We start from the raw sequence: 7960 nt of genomic DNA, 5'->3' as shown, positions 1-7960 counted from the left end.
AAGGTTTGCTAGGTTAACTAGGATCTGTAATTCTGAAAATGGTAGCTCTAAGTGAAAGATTTATTAGTGTACAATAATAACACAATTATTTTTTTAAAGTAATTAATTCTTTAAAAGATATGTATTTCCCTGCTTAAATTCTTTCATTTTAATCCTTACTCAACTTATTTACCAAAAACTAATAGTCTCCAAAATTACCACATATACCATTAAATTTTGATATAAAATCTCAAATTAAAATTGCAAAACAAACTCCCAGATCATTTACCATGATAAAAATATTTTGGTATTTTGGCATTCTTGGCAGGTACATGTTTCCAAGCTGGTATTCCTAAATATGCTCCTTTCCCACTACGGCCACTACTTACGCACCATAGTGCAGGCAGTAAGGCATACTCAGTTTCTGATTTACCTGAACACTTCTTCTGGAAGAAAACATGCCTAAAACACTGAAACACTTTATTCCTACCTTGTGATACTTTCCAACAAGTGGTCCGCAAATATGTGGCTTAAAACACAAATATCACAGACCATTGTTCAAAGTCTTTATTACATGTGACGTCGTCTGGCCGACGACCACCCCAGAGCCCGACCTGCACCCGCCAGTATACGCTCCCGCTAACGGAACACACCCCTGGCCATGGCCCACCCGAGTCAGGCGACCCGAACAGCAATCAAAGACAAAGCCGCGGAAACCTGAGTAGACAAGAGAAGAACCGTACCCATTCCTCCTAAAACATTAAATTAGGATTTTAGCGACAATAAAATCTCTTCCAGACACACCCGTTTGGAGTCTAGCGTAATGAGGTCACGCCTGGCGCGAGAGAGGCCGAGCCTCCCTCGGACGCCATGCCAGTTCGGCAGTTCAGCGCAGCTCACGGACCGGGGCGGACCTACGTCCCACGGAGAGGCAACATCCTTTGTCTACATCGAAAGTAACGTCCGGTAAATATAGTCACTAATTAACAGAACCCCTTTTATTACTTAACCTCTCCGTGAGTACCCGGTCCCTTTTTTCGGTCCAGGACCTAATCCGGCCGCATCAATTTAAAGACACCCCGCACCACACTTGGTCAGCGGGGCTGTTCTTCAGTATACGGCACGGGCCGCCTCCCGCAACTTACAGAACTTTATTTAAGGTCACGCGCACGGCGCTGACCACAAACCCGCAAGGGAACTTGGACAAACTTAATTGCGGTGCGTGTTTTACCACAGTGGGCACAACACCCGCGCCGAGACATTTGCATACGGGATTGGCCGTCTCCAATCGTCCACCCCCTTAATTCAGTGTATTTTTGTATCCCGTATTTTGTATTGCTAACTTACGTTACCCGAGTAACGAGTGCCACGTAACTTGTGCGCGCCCCCTTAATTCAGTGTATTTTGTGTCCCGTACTTTGTATTGCTAACTTACGTTACCCGAGTAACGAGTGCCACGTAATTTGTGCGCGCCCCCTTAATTCAGTGTATTTTTGTGTCCCGTACTTGGTATTGCTAGCTTACGTTACCCGAGTAACGAGTGCAACGTAACTTGTGCGCACCCCCTTAATTCAGTGTATTTTGTGTCCCGCCTTTGTGTTACGAAATTACGTTACCTGTGTAACCAGTGAGACGTATGAGACGTAACAGCGTCCGAGGCCACGTAACGCGGAACACAAACCATACGGCGCCACGGAATAACGAGTAAACCCCCCCCGGGGACCTCTGTAGAGTGTTGTATTGTGTACGACTCGTTCCTATGAATAAAAGGTACGACACCACCACCTTAACTCCACGCCTCTTATTTAAAATCATCTCACGCAACACCGCCGCCGGCCCTAGTGGGCCACGCAGGGGCACATACATCCACGACCCCCAAACTCACGACTAGAACCGAGCTAGTCTGGCGCCCACCCGGACAATACGTAGCAAGAACCGCCTTTTCCCACTAGGAGCCACACCGGGACTCGAGCCCGAGACCCCGGACGACGGCATTTGGCGCCCGCTGCGTGGGGCAGAAAATAACGTGAAAATTTTTTTTTCTCCACCTTCTGGACATTTTCGAGATAAATTCACCAACAGGCGACAGCGGAGACACGAAACGGCCATTTTGGACACAGGAAGGGTCGAAGGCCAGACAGACCGGCGCGACGAGGCGAGCGGACAAAGGACACTCCAACCACCCCCACCTCCACACGTCATCACGGCGAGGCGAGCAACGGAGCGACGTCACCACCCCCACCCCGCGCGGACCGTTTTCGCCTCCTCTTTGTGCGGCTGTCCGGGCGCTCTCGGCCATCGCCTCACACGCCCATCCGCACCCCCGCCCATGCCGCGGCCATTCTCGGCCTCTGTTTTGTGCGGCTGTCCGGGCACCTGCCTAGCCGGCGAGCGCGACCCCGCGCGCAGACTTGCACAGCGCGCACAGAGCCACGAGTGAAAAACACGACTCGACACAGCTGAACACGCACGATAACAAGAGATGGATGCAGACGAATGCAGTGGGTGTTACCACCTCTACCCGAGATGGTACTTAAACGGCAGGATCGCCGCGGGGTACGAGTGTGGCTATTGTCAAGAGTATCGCACATACGGGATGACGATGTGTGGAAGCCGGTCGTGTCCTGGAGGAAGTAGCATGGGCTACCACTGCGACGAGTGTACCGACCTATGGCATCGTGACTGCACCAACGAGCGTGAAGGTACTTTGAGGCGCGAGTCCTTCACGTTCACGTGCGCGCGATGTACCGCAGGACGAGCCACCCAAGTGCAGTATTCGGGAGCAGCGCTACTAATTCCTCCCCTACGATACGCCGCGACAATTCACGACATCGAGACGCCACTCACGCAGACGCAAGACGTATCACGAACTCACGCCCCGACGACATCCGCACCGTCACGTACAACCGTCCCGACGCCGACACTCACGCAGACGCAAGACGTATCACGAACTCATGCCCCGACGACATCCGCACCGTCACGTACAACCGTCCCGACGCCGACGACCTTCATCATGCCGCCAACAATCCCGCTCCCGTCGCCTCCTGTCCCGGAGCCACCAACCTCGGCATCCCTCGTAGACCTGACGCCTCCCGACCCAAGTCCGGAAACACCGTCACCAGCGAGACCACGCTACATCAACCTGACGCCACTCACGCCGACGCACTACGCCTCACCAAGGACGCCTTCCGTCCCGACGCCGACGCTCGTCACCCTCTCGCCGCCAATCCTGCTCCCTCCGCCTCCGGGCCCAACGCCACCAGCCTCAACACCCCTCGCAGACCTGACGCCACTCAACATGACTGCGACGACGCTTGACCCGCCAAAGCCGACCGAACGACGCACGACGCCGACCGTCCCACCGCAGTCTGCCACGACGACCCGAATCCGCAGCGTGTCGGAGACACCTCACGACGCCGGGATGGCCTCGCCACCGCACCTGACCACTGTCACAGTGCCGCGAAGGACCGTTCCGACGCAACCCGCGTCGTCTACGACACACGCCTCATCCGGGACGCCACCAGACTCGGCACCGACACGTCGCGCCACACCGTCGCCACCGCCTAGCTTCAATTACATGCAGCCGTCGTCACTGCCACATGAGCGCGCGGTCTCAAAAGGGACGCTGGAAAACGGAATGCCCAGGGCCACGACGCCGAGACGCCTGTGCGAGGCCCCGCCACCGGGACTCGCCCCGCGGTGCCCGCCTGGCTTCGAGGCACAGGGGATGGAGCCCACCAAAACGAGACAGACGCGCACGACATCGACGTCGACGCCGTCTTCGGCACCGCCTGAAACATCAAAAATGCTAGAGGCGCCACGACGCCGCCCCTCGGCCGGCCTGCCACAGCAGCCACCGAGGCGACGCGCAATCTGCCCTCAAGAGGCGCCACGACGCCGCCCCTCGGACAGCCTGCCACAGCAGCTGCCGAGGCGACGCGCACACTGCCCTCAAAAGGCGCCACGACGCCGCCCCTCGGCCAGCCTGCCACAGCAGCCACCGAGGCGACGCGCAATCTGCCCTCAAGAGGCGCCACGACGCTGCCCCTCGGCCGGCCTGCCACAGCAGCTGCCGAGGCGACGCGCACTCTGCCCTCAGGAGGCGCCACGACGCCGCCCCTCGGCCGGCCTGCCACAGCAGCTGCCGAGGCGACGCGCACTCTGCCCTCAAGAGGCGCCACGACGCCGCCCCTCGGACCGCCTGCCACAGCAGCTGCCGAGGCGACGCGCACTCTGCCCTCAAGAGGCGCCACGACGCCGCCCCTCGGACCGCCTGCCACAGCAGCTGCCGAGGCGACGCGCACACTGCCCTCAAGAGGCGCCACGACGCCGCCCCTCGGACAGCCTGCCACAGCAGCCACCGAGGCGACGCGCACACTGCCCTCAAGAGGCGCCACGACGCCGCCCCTCGGACAGCCTGCCACAGCAGCCACCGAGGCGACGCGCGCTCCGCCCTCAAGAGGCGCCACGACGCCACACCGTGACGTCACCGCGGCTACCGGGTCGCCTGAGCTCCCTGCATCTGCCTGACGCAATGCAGGTCGACGCCACGGCACCTGGACGCCCGACCGCCCCCCCACCGCACGTGACCGCCACTCGGCCGATGACACCTGTCATCCGTCTGGCACGACGGGCCGCGAAACGCCCGCATGTCGGCAAGGCTGAGCCGGGCCGTGCCGAGCGCCGCCCGCGCTTGCAGCCCGCCTACCGAGAGCCACCTGAATTTGGTCGCCGCCGCCCCTGCCGGCCGGCACCCTGGCCACCACCGCACCGCTGCACGCTGCGAGACACCGCAGCCACACTCGGAACCACTGTCACCCCCCGAGAACGAGTCCGGGGAGGTGCTTAGGGCACAACCGCACAACGACCACGCCGACACCACCCTCATGATGATGGAACTGGACGACGGGGACGAGGAGGCCTCTACTCCAAACCCGCCCGGTACACCGGAACGGGAGAGGAGGCTGTACCCATCCACGCCGTACCAGACGCTGAGGGCCAACGTCAACAGGCCAGCACCCGGATGTTCGGCGTGGGACGACCCGGGACAGGTGCTCGGGCCCTACCAACTGCGGCCACCGAGAGCGCCACCCGGGTGGAGCTGTTGCCGGAGCTAGGAGGCGCCACGACGCCGCCCCCGGCACGCCCGCCACGACGGCAACCGGGGCGGCGCGCACGCTGGCCCAGTCGGCCACGTTCACCAGGTCCAGTGCGCTGACCCTATCAGCCGCTGACCCCACCCAGGCGCCACGACGCCGCCCCCGGCACGCCTGCCACGACGGCAACCGGGGCGGCGCGCACGCTGGCCCAGTCGGCCACGTTCACCAGGTCCAGTGCGCTGACCCTATCAGCCGCTGACCCCACCCAGGCGCCAAGACGCCGCCCCCGGCACGCCTGCCACGTCGGCAACCGGGGCGGCGCGCACGTTGGCCCAGTCGGCCACAATCACCAGGTCCAGTGCGCTGACCCTATCAGCCGCTGACCCCGCCCAGGCGCCACGACGCCGCCCCCGGCACGCCTGCCACGTCGGCAACCGGGGCGGCGCGCACGTTGGCCCAGTCGGCCACAATCACCAGGTCCAGTGCGCTGACCCTATCAGCCGCTGACCCCGCCCAGGCGCCACGACGCCGCCCCCGGCACGCCTGCCACGACGGCAACCGGGGCGGCGCGCACGCTGGCCCAGTCGGCCTTGATCACCAGGTCCAGTACGCGGAGCCAACCAGCTGCTGAGCCGCGAACCACGCCGGGATGGAGTGGCCGGAGCTAGGGGTGGCCCCATGTTAGCGGGACCATAAGCGGCGCAAGGTCGGGCTTCACAGGGGGGGGGCGTTTGACGTCGTCTGGCCGACGACCACCCCAGAGCCCGACCTGCACCCGCCAGTATACGCTCCCGCTAACGGAACACACCCCTGGCCATGGCCCACCCGAGTCAGGCGACCCGAACAGCAATCAAAGACAAAGCCGCGGAAACCTGAGTAGACAAGAGAAGAACCGTACCCATTCCTCCTAAAACATTAAATTAGGATTTTAGCGACAATAAAATCTCTTCCAGACACACCCGTTTGGAGTCTAGCGTAATGAGGTCACGCCTGGCGCGAGAGAGGCCGAGCCTCCCTCGGACGCCATGCCAGTTCGGCAGTTCAGCGCAGCTCACGGACCGGGGCGGACCTACGTCCCACGGAGAGGCAACATCCTTTGTCTACATCGAAAGTAACGTCCGGTAAATATAGTCACTAATTAACAGAACCCCTTTTATTACTTAACCTCTCCGTGAGTACCCGGTCCCTTTTTTCGGTCCAGGACCTAATCCGGCCGCATCAATTTAAAGACACCCCGCACCACACTTGGTCAGCGGGGCTGTTCTTCAGTATACGGCACGGGCCGCCTCCCGCAACTTACAGAACTTTATTTAAGGTCACGCGCACGGCGCTGACCACAAACCCGCAAGGGAACTTGGACAAACTTAATTGCGGTGCGTGTTTTACCACAGTGGGCACAACACCCGCGCCGAGACATTTGCATACGGGATTGGCCGTCTCCAATCGTCCACCCCCTTAATTCAGTGTATTTTTGTATCCCGTATTTTGTATTGCTAACTTACGTTACCCGAGTAACGAGTGCCACGTAACTTGTGCGCGCCCCCTTAATTCAGTGTATTTTGTGTCCCGTACTTTGTATTGCTAACTTACGTTACCCGAGTAACGAGTGCCACGTAATTTGTGCGCGCCCCCTTAATTCAGTGTATTTTTGTGTCCCGTACTTGGTATTGCTAGCTTACGTTACCCGAGTAACGAGTGCAACGTAACTTGTGCGCACCCCCTTAATTCAGTGTATTTTGTGTCCCGCCTTTGTGTTACGAAATTACGTTACCTGTGTAACCAGTGAGACGTATGAGACGTAACAGCGTCCGAGGCCACGTAACGCGGAACACAAACCATACGGCGCCACGGAATAACGAGTAAACCCCCCCCGGGGACCTCTGTAGAGTGTTGTATTGTGTACGACTCGTTCCTATGAATAAAAGGTACGACACCACCACCTTAACTCCACGCCTCTTATTTAAAATCATCTCACGCAACACCGCCGCCGGCCCTAGTGGGCCACGCAGGGGCACATACATCCACGACCCCCAAACTCACGACTAGAACCGAGCTAGTCTGGCGCCCACCCGGACAATACGTAGCAAGAACCGCCTTTTCCCACTAGGAGCCACACCGGGACTCGAGCCCGAGACCCCGGACGACGGCACATGATACATCGCTGGGTAATTTTATTTCATCTCTTAACATTGGAACGTAAAATTGTACTAAGCAGTTAATGAGAAACAGTATCACATAAACATCATTTGCAGTTTAGACAAACATAATTATTTTTTGAACGAGAGTAACTAGAATAAAAAAATATATTTTTTTTAATTTGTCAGAAAATTAAACTACTGGTAGAAGATGGAGCATGAGAATAGTTTTTTTTATTTTGTGATCAGATGTTCACAGTAGTAATCATATTTTGAACTGTTAGTTACAAAAAATTTCACCACAAAATGCCAAACTTCTGCTGTAAGAGGTAGAAAAAGAGGCAGGTTTTTTAAATGTGTAGACAGTAACATTCCTCTAGTTTCAAAGGTTAAATGTGCAAAACTTTATTTGTGTAGAATAAAATTGTACATTTGTATATAAAAAAAAACAGCATGCAAACAAACATATACACTTAATTTGTATCAATATAAATTTTTATTTACATGTTCGTAATTAATCTCCTTGATTGTGTTTGCAAGATTAATTTTTTGTTACAAGTAAAAAATATATAAATGTTGTAAGACCACCTAGTGAAAAATGACCAAGCTAATAGTAATTACAACAATTATGTGAACAAATAACCATCAATAATATAATCCACTATAACTCTAGTGTGTTAAAATGTAGTAAAAATTTATGTACCTACTTAAAATAATTCTTAAGTGACAGGATTTAAACCTGGAAAC

This window comes from Bacillus rossius, chromosome 12 (assembly GCF_032445375.1).
Source record: "Bacillus rossius redtenbacheri isolate Brsri chromosome 12, Brsri_v3, whole genome shotgun sequence".
NCBI lineage: Eukaryota > Metazoa > Arthropoda > Insecta > Phasmatodea > Bacillidae > Bacillus > Bacillus rossius.
The sequence above is the reverse complement of the archived record's forward strand: the minus strand, read 5'-3'. Positions refer to the sequence as shown.